The sequence below is a fragment of the Lepidochelys olivacea genome (genome assembly GCF_965140295.1).
Source record: "Lepidochelys olivacea isolate rLepOli2 genome assembly, chromosome: 6".
Lineage (NCBI taxonomy): Eukaryota > Metazoa > Chordata > Testudines > Cheloniidae > Lepidochelys > Lepidochelys olivacea.
In genome coordinates, this window is record NC_140416.1 from 12,829,398 (window position 1) to 12,842,251 (window position 12,854).

At 53.4% G+C, this 12,854-nt stretch overlaps 1 pseudogene across 1 annotated transcript in view; it reads right to left on the bottom strand.

The window, feature by feature from the left end:
- Positions 1-1,208: 1,208 nt before the first annotated feature.
- The window catches only part of LOC311522747 (interferon-induced very large GTPase 1-like), a 47,429-nt pseudogene continuing 35,783 nt past the window's right edge, over positions 1,209-12,854 (bottom strand). Inside the window, exons 2-11 of the transcript in view lie at positions 7,837-7,968; positions 7,362-7,441; positions 7,007-7,112; positions 6,468-6,476; positions 5,580-5,675; positions 4,717-4,821; positions 4,216-4,351; positions 3,339-3,433; positions 2,130-2,282; positions 1,209-1,313 (exon numbers count right to left, since the gene is read on the bottom strand). The product of the transcript in view is annotated as an interferon-induced very large GTPase 1-like (transcript). The remainder of the gene's footprint in view (positions 1,314-2,129; positions 2,283-3,338; positions 3,434-4,215; positions 4,352-4,716; positions 4,822-5,579; positions 5,676-6,467; positions 6,477-7,006; positions 7,113-7,361; positions 7,442-7,836; positions 7,969-12,854) is intronic.

Below are 12,854 nucleotides of genomic sequence, written 5' to 3' on the forward strand. Positions count from 1 at the left end.
AGGTCATAGCCGGGTAGTCAGAGAGCAAAGATCAGCCAAGTCAATGTCAAGCCAGAGTCCAGATACAGGCCGAGGGTCAAAGCCGGGTAGTCAACGTCCGAGTGGTTGGGGAAGATCAGGAGGAGACGGCAATGCTGGAGCGGGTCAGTGGAGGGCCTGGAGCGGGGCTAAAGAAGGGCAAGGAGATATGGAATCAAGGTGGGCAGGCAACATCTGGAGCCAAGAAGGGTCACGCCAAAGTCATAATCAGAGACCGGAGCCAAGGGTCAAACCAGAGTCAACAATGAAGAACCGGAGGGCAGGGCAGGGCAGGGTGGTGCATGCAGGCGGGAACCAGGATGACTTACAGGTTCTCCTAGGCACTGCCCAGCTGGATCCCTAGAGACCCCTCATCGGGGGACTCCCTTCCTAGGAATAAAAGAAGGAGAGCAAGATGACAAAGATGTCTTTGACCCTGGGGTCCAAGCCAAGGGGAGCTCCCACCCAAGCATTGTGCCAGGACCCCATCACCCTCCTGGTTCATTTCACACTCAGAGATCCGCCCCCCCGCAGCAGGAGGGGAGAATAAAGGGCAGAAAGTGAAGTTGCCTCTTGGGGAAAGGGACTAGCCTGAGATCCACTCCAGTTCCCAGATCTACCCCCAGGAGTGTGTGACCAGGTTCGCAGCCCTTCTTCTGTGTCTCAATCCCCACCTGCCAGATGGGGAGGATCCTTCCTTGCCCCAAGGTGTTAGGGGGGAGTTTCATTCCTGTCTGGGAAGGGTTCAGATACCATGTGTGTGGCTTGGGAGCCAGGTGGGGGATGGTCAGACATTCACTGCGACGGGGTAACATGGGCTATGTGGAGGTCTGAGCAGTGACGACAGGGGAGGGCTCCACATCGGGCCACCCCTCCCAGACTGCAATGGTTCCTGAGGATAAACCCTGGCTATTGATGCTCCCATTTCTGGGCCAGTCCCATGGCCCTGAAAGCCTGATGCTTCTGAAACTGGCCTCTGGGCATGGGGGCAGGGACTGTATGTGGCCTGGCCCCAGCTCCAGGGCTCAGAGTGGGGCAGGGTGGTGAGAGCGAGCTGCTCGGCCTGGGTTTCTCTCAGTGCTGTGGGGTTTATGGCCCCTCCCCCTAGCCCTTCTCCCTCAGGCACAGCAAGAAAGAGCATTACCTGCGGCAGGGAGTGGGAGCTTCTGGGCATGGGAAGGGGGGGCCCTTCAAGGCTGTCCCACGGAGCACAGCCCCTGCAGCGCTTTGGGCACCTGGCGCAAGCACCGGATGTAGAACAGGTGCGCCATGATCGCCGCTGTCACGTCCTCCTGCTGCAAGGGAACAAGGATCGGTCAGAGCCTCCGACACCCATGGCAATGAAGGGCATGAACGGCACTGGGAGCCAGCAAAATTTCCTCCCCACCCCTCCCCACATTCAAGGGACAGATACCCGCACCCAACCCTCTGAGACGAAATCTTGTCTCCTCTCGAGTGACCTCCAACCCCACTCCCACCACTGTGGAATGAACTCCTGTCCCCTTCCTCTCAGTCCCCCTGTGAGAGCTATTCTACCTCCCAACCCAGCCAGGGATTAAGCTCCACTCCCCAGAATCCCCTTATCCACCCTCTCCCGCTCCAGCTGAGGGGCTGGAAGGCTCTGGGCAGCAGTGCTGTGGGGTGAGAGGAGGTGGAAACCTTTCTCAAGGGACCCCCATCCCCCGTTATTAAGATGATGCCATGGACAGTAGCTCTGGGGAATGGGGCACTTCAGCAGCCTCTGCTGACTGACTCCTCCAGTTCTCCCAGAGCAGGTGGTGGCTGGGATAACATGATACTAGGGCCCTAGGAACCAGCCTGAGGCCTGGAGGGGTATGAAACTCTCACAGGGGGAGTTGGCAGCCCCGAGCATGAGCAATAGCAGCGTGTCATGTTGATGTGACACCTGTTAGGAAATAGCCGAGCTGGGTCTGCTCTGTTTTGAGCTGCTCAGGGGAGAAGCTGACACCTACCAATGGCACCTGCCCGGGTTCATCCTCTCCTTGCTCCCAGGTCAGTGCAAGGGGATGGCATGGGATGGGAGTGACTGTCAATGGCCTGGAGGTGAAAGGCCCTGGGTGTCCCTCCCCAATTGATCCTTCTTTGGTTACCTCATTCCCGATCAGCTGGCCGGCTTCCCCCAGGATAGAATATGTCAGCACAAGCCCAGCCTGGCTGACACGGAGCTGGGGGTCATGTATGGCCAGAAGCGCTGCCTGGAGGAAAGATCTTTTCTGGCCTTCCGTGAAGATCTCTCCAAAGACCTAAAACCAACAGCACCAGAGCCCTTGTCAATTGTCCAGAACCAGGCTCCAAATCCCTCTAGTATCTCACAAGGTGGACAAGAGTCCTGGGGCAGCCAACTTTTGGGGTCCCATGGACCAAGGAACCCCCTTCAGGAAGAGGTTGCAGGTACTGAGGAATAGCTCTTTCTGGAGCAGGAGTCACCACAGGTGCCATGACATGGTGGGAACGTGTCTGCGCGCTCTGGAACCCAGCTCACAAAGACAACAAAGGACCTGCTACTGCTCCCAGCAGCGCTATTTCCTGCAGCTCACCCGCTAGAGGTTAGGGGCCTTTTCCATCTGCTTCCGTTCCTGCTCCCCATCCCACCGACAATCCCACGAGCGTCACATATGCTGCAGTGACTCAGCCCAGGAAAGAAGCTCAGTGTCCCTCACCCAACGCCCAGGGCAGGGGCAGGTTCTGCTTCCTGACTCGCCCTGGTGCTCGGCAAACCCCACACCCTGCCTGTGCTTCCAGAGGTGCAGGGAATCCAACAAGGATCTGGTCCAGCAATTGCTGGTGTGAGCTTCCCAACTCACTGACCCAGGGGCTCACCTCTCAGGCACCAGGGTGTCAGCCAGGGAGGCAGTGAGCAGAGCCAGATTCCTGGAGATACAATCCTTCATTAACTCAACCCACCAGAGGATCCCTTTTATGCCATGTAACCATGGATCCATGCAACACACACAAGCCTGGACCGTTAGCAAGGGTCCAGCCCAGGCTCCTCGGCCTCTTGCAGCCAAACACTGTCTGCTGGAAATAAGTATCATAGAATATCAGGTTTGGATGGGACCGCAGGAGTTCATCTAGACCAACCCCCTGCTCAAAGCAGGACCAATCCCCAACTAAATCATCCAACAGATTTTTGTCCCAGGTCCCTAAATGGCCCCCTCAAGGATTGAACTCATAACCCTAGGTTTAGCAGGCCAATGCTCAAACCACTGAGCTATCCCTCCCCCTACAGGACACACTCACTGCAGGGGGAGACAGCTCCACACCTGAGCTACTGCAATGCCCTGGCGGAGAGTCCTTACCTCCCCCACCCTGGCCATGTTCCTGTACGCCAGGCGCTCGGTGTCTTGGAGCCCGTCCCGACACCACAGATCGCTCTCCTCTCTGATGTTCAGCCCTGGGGGAGAAAGACACACCCATTGGGGAGGTTTGGCATCTGGCTTTAGTGCCTGTTTCCTTCTCTTCCCTTTGCTGGGTGAACACTGGCTGGGGTTCTCATGGCATCCACGGCCCAATGGACTCGCAGGGTCCCCACCAGGTGGTTTAGTACCTGAAGGGGGATTTGTCTCATTCATCACAGTAATCAGGTGACCCTTACGGTCATTGTGCTCTGGGCATGGGTGCCTGTTAATGGTGGCTGCTAATGCTGAAAACGCCCCACAGCCACTGACTTCAGGATCTGGCCCTAGCTACCCAACTGGTGACATTCTACAAGCTTTGTGTCCATCCCCTGTGGTCCCTGCCCCTGCCTTCATGATGGGCTCTTTCCCTCCATGTGTCTCAATAGGTCCGTTCCTGTCCCCCCACCAGCTGGTAGCCCCCTGGGGAGGGGGGGGCTGATTTCTCTGGACTGGAGGGCAGAGCCAGGCTATGAGGTAAAGCAGCCAACTTCCCTAGCATCTTCGTCCCCTTCCTCTCTCCCTGAATTAGGGAGATGAGTGTGAGTCATCATCTAAGCTGGGGTCAGTCTCAGAGGAGGGAGCTTCTTTCTGTAGGGTCCCTTGGCCAGTAAGTGGGGGGCCCAAAACAGGGGCCTTCTTTCCATTGGGGTCCCTCTGCCCTGCTGCAGTTGGTCTAAGAGCAGAGGCCTTAGTTCTATTGGTGTCCCAATGGCCAGCTGGAGCTAGTCTCCAAGGGACTCATTTCTATGGGGTCCCATTGCCCAGCTGGGTTTCTTACCCCTCCTCTGCAGCAGGAGCCTCTGCAGCCAATAGATCCCATCCCTGGCTTGCCGGCTGATGTCATCGGCTGGGTCAGAGATGTAGAGACCCAGCTGCAGCACAAAGTTGCCCGCCTTGGGGAAATCGGAGGAGGTCTGGTGGAGGAGGAGAAGGGGGGAATCCATCAACATTCTGCCTTCAGCTCCCCAGCTCTCCTGGGCTAGAGCTCTGCTCCCATCCATCTGCAGGAGGCACTGGGGGAGAGGAACTAGAGCCCTCTTTCTCTCTGCCCCCAAGGGAGCTTGAAGCAAAGGGACCCACGGCCTGGGCTCTCTATGAGCACCAGCTGCCAGGCTTCTCCAGAGTAACAAGGGCACTGAGGCCAGGCACGACCCTGCCAGCCAGTGGCCTATGGAATGTCGCAGTCCCTTACGGAGCCAGGGGGGACCACTTAACCAGGGGATGAGGAACTTGACTCAAGCCCTGGCTCTGCAGCATGCTGGGGTCAAAGGTCACTTACATCAAATCCAGAGAGGGAGGTGGCAAATCGGAGCAGGGCAGCGCTGCTCCGTATGGCCCTAGCTCTCTCCTGGGTGTTTCTGGAGTCGAGCCAGAAATGGAGGTGCTGCGGGAGAAGAAGGCAGGGGAGGGTCAGCCGGCAGGCTTACATGCTCTACAAACGAGCCTCTCCCACTCCACATGGGGCGGAGAACTTGTGCTCAGGGTGGAATATCTGACTCCTCATGTGGGGGTTCATGACACTGCCCACATCTTGCTGGGCACAAGCTGTCACTGTCTCTCCAGCCTGGGACAAAGCTCAGCCTTGGGGCTGGTCTATTTGCTCTGAACCCCTGATCCATCAACAGCCCATCAGGATCGAGGCACATGCCCTGGGCCCCCAGACCCCAGCTCCAGAGGCCTTGGTAGGATGGATGGAGGGGCCGTGGGGACAATCGCTCCGGGAACTGCCGTGTCCCTAGGACAGAAGAGCTGATTCCCTGAGTCTTCTCCTGTTTCTCAGGCTCTCCCTAGAAAGGAGCCAGTAACTTTTCTCAGAGGCCTGTGTCCCAGATCGCACAGGGGTTTCAGTCTGTCAGTCCCCAGCCAGGCCTGGTGCTCACTGTTAGTGCTCAATGGAACCGTGCAGAGCTCTGGCTGACAGTCCCAGCTCCTTCCCTCTTCCCCCGTCCCTTCCCCGCCACCGCTACCCCAGATGGCGGAAGGGTCCCAACATTCAACTGCACTGATGGCTCTGGGAAAGCGTGGCCATCTGGGTCCAAGCTGGGAGGACACAATGGAAACATGGTTCTTCTAGTCTCTCCTTTGCAGCCCTCCCACGGGGTTCATGGTAAATTCCCCCCCAGACCCTCCCATTCTGCTCACCTCCAAGAGGTGCTGCAGCTTGTCCGTGGTGGGGGTCTCTGCCAGCAGGCCCCCGAGCATGGTGTCCAGGCTCTCTAAGTAGGTGTTGTGCAGAGCCTGTGTCATAAATATAAAGGCAAGGGTAAACCCCTTTAAAATCCCTCCTGGCCAGAGGAAAAATCCTCTCACCTGTAAAGGGTTAAGAAGCTAAAGGTAACCTCGCTGGCACCTGACCAAAATGACCAATGAGGAGACAAGATACTTTCAAAAGCTGGGAGGAGGGAGAAAAACAAAGGGTCTGTGTCTGTCTGTGTGATGCTTTTGCCGGAGACAGAACAGGAATGGAGTCTTAGAACTTAGTAAGTAATCTAGCTAGGTATGTGTTCAATTATGATTTCTTGAAATGGCTGAGAAAAGAGCTGTGCTGAATAGAATGACTATTCCTGTCTGTGTGTCTTTTTTGTAACTTAAGGTTTGACCTCGAGGGATTCTCTATGTTTTGAATCTAATTACCCTGTAAGGTATTTACCATCCTGATTTTACAGAGGTAATTCTTTTCTTTTTACTTCTATTAAAAGTCTTCTTGTAAGGAAACTGAATGCTTTTTCATTCTTCTCAGATCCAAGGGCTTGGGTCTGTGGTCACCTATGCACATTGGTGAGGATTTTTACCAAACCTTCCCCAGGAAGTGGGGTGCAAGGGTTGGGAGGATTTTGGGGGGAAAGGCGTGTCCAAACTACGTTTTCCCAGTAAACCCAGATAAAGTGTAGTGGTGGTGGTAGTGGAAATCCAAGGGTAAAATAGTTTGTACCTTGGGGGAGTTTTAACCTAAGCTGGTAAAAGTAAGCTTAGGAGGTTTTCATGCAGGTCCCCACAACTGTACCCTAGAGTTCAGAGTGGGGAAGGAACCTTGACAGCCTGCAAGAAGAGGGAGCACCCGTCAGTCATGGGACATGGGGCTACCCCTCTCAGGGGACCAGGAGGGTTCTCTGGGGAGCCCTGGCCAGACCCAAAAGGTACATCCTGGCCTCTGCCATTCACATCACTGCAGGGACACTTAGCAAGAGTTCATGGCTGGATGCCTGCTGGCTCTTCAATCCTTGCCCTTAGCAGTTCTCTGCGCAGGGCCTGGTACCCAGCAGAATATGGAAAAGCCAAACCGCAATGGGTGGGAGGTAGGATCCCTGGGAAAGTCCAGGCAGCAGAGCACAGAATGAGGAGAAGAGGGAAGGCTGGGATCAGCCACAGAGGGGTAACACAATCCTCACTGGCGGGAAGGGGCCCTCCCTTGCAGTTTGTGTCACCCCCCCCCAACCCACACGCCCTGCCCGGGCTTGCCCCCTGCTCTGCTCACCCCTCCCCTATTCTCAGCAGCTCCATCAAAGCGAGGGAGCAGGGATCAGAGGCCGCTCCTGCTCCTGGGACAGAGAATTAGGATCATGACCTACCTGGAAGTGGGTGGTGTTCTGCCCCGTGCCCATGGTGAAAATGGTGTAGAGTAGAGCCCGCAGGAGGCGTGACTCCAGCTCCAGGGCAAGTGGTGGCTTCAGTTTGCTGGCGGGAGAGAGGAGCCCGTGTTATGCTTGGCAGCACCGGAGTGGCGCTGGCAGTGTCATGCACATGACCCTCCTCCCCTGCAATGATCCCTCCCTATGGCCACTGTCACGTTACGGGAGTGAAATCACCCCCAGCCAGGAAATAGGGGATGTTCCCACCTCCTCTGCTGGGGGATGCAAACAGCCACGGCTGGGGTTAATCTAGGCCCAAGAGGATCTGCACCAGGGTTAGGGAGGGTCCTGGTACCTGAGGCTGCAAACCGCGGCCATGGAGCTGGAGATGATGGAGCTCGGCTCAGACACCATGGGCAGATCTTCAATCAGCTCCTGAGAGACCCCAAGGAGATAAAATTGCATGTGAGATTCAGGCCCTGTAGACCCACAGGCACTTCCCAGGAAGGAGGCCAAAGTGCTCTGCAGAAACAGTCAGTGGCACCCCCACCCCCGACCAGCTGGCCTCCCCATTCCTCCCATCCATCAAACTTACTCTTTCCTTCCCCCTCTCCCACCCAGTTCTTCCCTCCCCTCAGCCTCAGCTGCTCCTCCGGCCTTACAATTTCCCCACTGCCAGTTCCTCATCAGTGTCAGAATTTCCTCTTTCCCTGCTCCCCAGCCCTCAGCCCCAGGAAGCCCTGTCCTCTGCTTCCCCCTCCAGCCCCACTAACTCTTCCTCCCATGTTGGGCTCCCTCACCCCAGGAGCCGGGCACGGGGTCCCACTCACCGCAATGCTCTCCACAAGGGCCGCTTTGGAGAAGTGCGGCTCCAGAGTGTCCCACCCCTGCTGCTGTGCCGAGAAGCACAGACGTGGGACAGCGTGGAGGAAGCGGAGCTGTTTGGCCCTGTCCTCCACCCACTACGAGTGGGGTTGGGGGAGATAGAGAGAGAGAGAGAGAGATGGTCAGGTAGGGACCTCCCCACCCCACCTACAAAAGCTCCAGGTCTCAGGACCTCCCTGGAGTTGGACAGGGAAAGCCGCCCCTCTTCCCAAAACCAGTGTCACCCTGCACAGACTGGGGTTGTAACTGGGGCAGTGTCTGCGGGGAGCGGACACCTTGGCCTGCATGAGATGAACACCTCCACTTTGGGGTGCCAGGTAACAGGGGAGAAGTGCCCCCCATTGCGGGTGATGGATTCTCTGGGACAAGACCCCGCATGTGGGTGGGGATGGAACAAGGGGCAGGACAGACTTGGGGGCAGTGCAGCTGGAAGATTTTTGTACCTCAACTCTGCCCTGGAGGTGCTGCTGGATGACCCTGATGGTGTCTTGTTCAGGGGACACATCCTTCTCCTCCTCCTCCTCATCCTCCAGCTGGGCACTGAGGGTCTCTGCACCAGGGAGAGAAGGAGAAAAGCATCATTTATGCTATTGCTGTGAGAATGCAGGGTAGAGAAATGGCTCAATGTCCCCCATCCTCAACAAGGAACCCCATGGCATCGAGGTCCCCACCCTGCCCTTCCCAGAGATGACCTCAGTCCCATCAGCCTCAGGGCCCCGTGGCCATCAGCCCCCGCCCAACATTATCAGGGGAGGCTGGAGCTCCCCCAACTCTGCCCAGCATCTCCTGCCATGGAGTGTGGCTGGGCCACTCCCACTGGTGTCAGTGGGGCTCCCGTGGCTCAGTCCTGGCGCCTTGGTGAGCCAATGGGCACAGGGTGTGTCATAAATATCAAGGGAAGGGTAACCACCTTTGTGTATACAGTGCTATAAAATCCCTCCTGGCCAGAGGCAAAACCCTTTCACCTCTAAAGGGTTAAGAAGCTAAGATAACCTCGCTGGCACCTAACCCAAAATGACCAATGAGGGAACAAAATACTTTCAAATCTGGAGGGGGGCGGGGGGCTAATAAAGGGTTCTGTCTGTCTGTGTAATGCTGTTGCTGGGGACAAATCAGAAATGCAAGCCTTCCAACTCCTGTTAAATTAGTAAGTCATCTAATTACCAAATGTGTTAGATTTTCTTTTGTTTAATGGCTGGTAAAATAAGCTGTGTTGGAGGGAATGTATATTCCTGTTTTTGTGTCTTTTTGCAACTTAAGGTTTTGCCTAGAAGGATTCTCTATGTTTTAAATCCGATTACCCTGTAAGGTATTTACCATCCTGATTTTACAGAGGTAATTCTTTTACCTTTAATTAAAATTCTTTTAAAAACCTAATTAATTTTTCTGTAGGAGTTTTCTGTAGGCTGAGAACAGCTATCAAAGAAGAAAGGTATCAGGTTACAGCACAGCAACATTTTACAAGTCAGGGTTTTTGGTTTTTTTGCTTTATTTCTAACTCTTGGGTGTAAAGTGAGTTAAAAACAGAGAGGTTAGGAGGACAGAATGCTATGTTCAACAGAAGCTGCAATTAGCCAGATTTGAGGCTGAGGAAAAACAAAAGGAACATAAAAGATGGATCGAACTCAGACAGAGAAAATGAAGGCAAAAGAAAAAGAAATGGAGGAGAGGAAAAAAGAACGGAAGATTGCAGAGGAGGAGAAGGAAAAAGAGAGGAAGCATACACTGGAGATGGAGAAGGCAAAGGCTCGGCAGAATATACCAAATAACCCTAACAATCCTTCCCCAACTATCCATTACACTATGTCCACAGTATAATGAATCCAGTGATATTGCTGATTATTTTCTCACCTTTGAGAGACTGTGCACACTCTATCAAATCCCTGAAGCTCACAAGATGACCAGATCGGCTGCAAAATTGCCTGGAAGAGCTCTGGACATATTCAATAAGATGCCGATTGAGGAGGCTTTGAACTATAATAAATCCAAGGGTTTGGTTTTAAAACAATTTCAAGTTACACCTGAAACTTACAGAGTAAAAGTGAAATCCCTTAAGAGAGGACCTGGACTAAGTAATGTGGCTTATGTAAACCAGAGAACAGATCTGTTTGAGAAATGGCTCAATGGACAGGATGTAACTAGCTTTGGAGGAAGATGGGATTTGATAATACAGGAGCAATTCCTGAATATGTCCAAGGATGATAGAAAGCAGTGCTTATGGGATAAAAATAATGGACTCAGGAGGAAGTCTTGCTTTTTATGCTGATCAATACAAGCAGTCCCAGACTGCCAGAGAGGCGGGGCAAACTGGAACAAAACGGGTGGAGGGAGGAGAGAGGAACAACCCTGGTCACAGTTGGAGCGGATACCAGAAGGGAAACCCTCAGACCACACCCTACTACCAGGGGCAGCCCAAGGCCCCAACTATACTCCAAGGAACACTCCAGACACCTCGTCGTCCCACCACATCGTTCTCCAGCAACCCACCTCGCCCCAGTGACCAGTCAGCTGGGCAAAGTTTTAAATGTAACAAGCCGGGACATGTAAAGGCCAACTGCCCCAAGAACCCCTGGAAATTACAGTTCATTGCACCAAAATCACACCAGAGGTCCTCAGGCCCAGATGCCTCCCAGACACCCTCAGAGCGGAGGGAAACTGTGAGTGTGGGCAGGAAGAAGGTCACAAAATGGAGGGACACCAGAGTGTTGGCTATCCATGCTTCCTTAGTGGACCCCAATTTAATCGACCCAGAGGTCCAAGTAATGATTCAACCCTTCAAGTCCAACTGTTTTGACTTGCCTACAGACAAGTTGTCTGTTCGGTACAAGGGCTGGTCAGGAATGTGGACTTTTGCAGTCTATGATAATTATCCCATCCCCATGCTGTTGAGGGAAGACTTGGCCAATCATGTGGAGGTAGCCAAGAAGGTGGGAATAGTCACCTGCAGCCAGGCTAAGCAAGCTGTCACACCTAGCTCTGTTCCGGAGACTTCTACCAGGACCCACTCAAAGATGTTGGAACCGGACCCCATACAAACGTCTGCAACAGCAGTAGTGAATCCAGTCACAGAGACCCAGACAGAGCCAGTCCCAGAACTGGAACTGGCAAAAAAAACAGCACCAGAACCAATGCCAGCACTGAATCCAGTACTTGCAACCCCAACAGCAGAGGGCCCCACCCAACTGCACTGGCAGCAGCAGATAACCCTACCCAAGAGGCTCAGCCAGAGCCTAAACCCCAACATAGTGCACCAGCCAAGAGTGGTTCACAGTCAACTAAAACAGCCCCATCACCTGCATCGCTTCCAGAGGGTCCAAGCCCAGGTCCACAATCCAATCAGGAACTGACGTCTCCAGCACCAAGGGAACAGTTCCAGACCAAACAGAAAGCAGATCAAAGCCTCCAGAGAGCTTGGACGGCGGCACGCAACAACTCACCGCCTCTCAACTCTTTGAATCAATCCAGGCTTGTTGTAAAAAAAGGACTTTGATACAAGCAAACTCTTTCTGGTGGATACGAGGAAAACTGGCATCCTCAGAGACAGTTGGTAGTTCCACTAAGTACCAGGTAATGCTATTAAGCTTAGCCCGCGATCATCCTAGTGGCCATGCTGGGGTGAACAGAACCAAAAACCATTTGGGAAAGTCGTTCCACTGGGAGGGAATGGGCAAGAATGTTTCTTCCTATGTCCGGTCTTGTGAGGTGTGCCACAGAGTGGGAAAACCCCAAGACCAGGTCAAAGCCCCTCTCCAGCCACTCCCCATCATTGAGGTTCCATTTCAGCAAGTAGCTGTAAATATTCTGGCTCCTTTTCCAAAAAAGACAGCCAGAAGAAAGCAGTACATACTGACTTTCATGGATTTTGCCACACGATGGCCAGAAGCAGTAGCTGTAAGCAACACCAGGGCTAAAAGTGTGTGCCAGGCACTAGCAGACAGTTTTGCCAGTGTAATTACGTTGGCCCTCCGACATCCTTACAGATGCAGGAACTAATTTCCTGGCAGGAACAATGGAATGCCTTTGGGAAGCTCATGGGGTGAACCACTTGGTTGCCACTCCTTACCACCATCAAACAAATGGCCTGGTGGAGAAGTTTAATGAAACTTTGGGGGCCATAATATGTCAATTTGTAAATAAGCACTCCAATAATTGGGACCTAGTGTTGCAGCAGTTGCTCTTTGCCTACAAAGCTGTACCACATCCCAGTTTAGGGTTTTCACCATTGGAACTTGTATATGGCCACGAGGTTAAGGGGCCATTACAGTTGGTAAAGCAGCAATGGGAAGGGTTTACACCTTCTCCAGGAACTAACATTCTGAACTTTGTAACTAACCTGCAAAACACCTGCCGAACCCCTTTAGCCCTTGCTAAAGAAAACCTACAGGATGCTCAAAAAGAGCCAAAAGCCTGGTATGATAAACATGCCAGAAAGCGTTCCTTCAGTGTAGGGGACCAGGTCATGGTCTTGAAGGCACTCTAGGCCCACATAATAAAAGCATTGTGGGAAGGGCCATTAATGGTCCAAGAGCTCCTGGGAGCTGTTAATTTTCTCATAGCATTCCCCACCTCCAACCGAAAGCTTAAGGTGTACCATATTAATTCTCTAAAGCCCTTTTATTCCAGAGAATTAAAGATTTGTCAGTTTACAGCCCAGGGAGGAGATAACGCTGAGTGGCCTAAAGGTGTCTACTACAAAGGAAAAAGTGACGGTGGTGTGGAAAAGGTAAACCTCTCCATGACCCTTGGGCATATGCAGCGACAGCAAATCAAGGAGCTGTGCACTAGCTACACGCCGACGTTCTCAGCCACCCAGGACTGACTGAACGGGCATACAACTCCATTGACACAGGTAATGCTCACCCAATTAGAGCCCAACCTTACCGGGTGTCTTCTCAAGCTAAAACTGCTATAGAACGGGAGATCCAGGATATGTTACAGATGGGTGTAATCCGCCCCTCTGGCA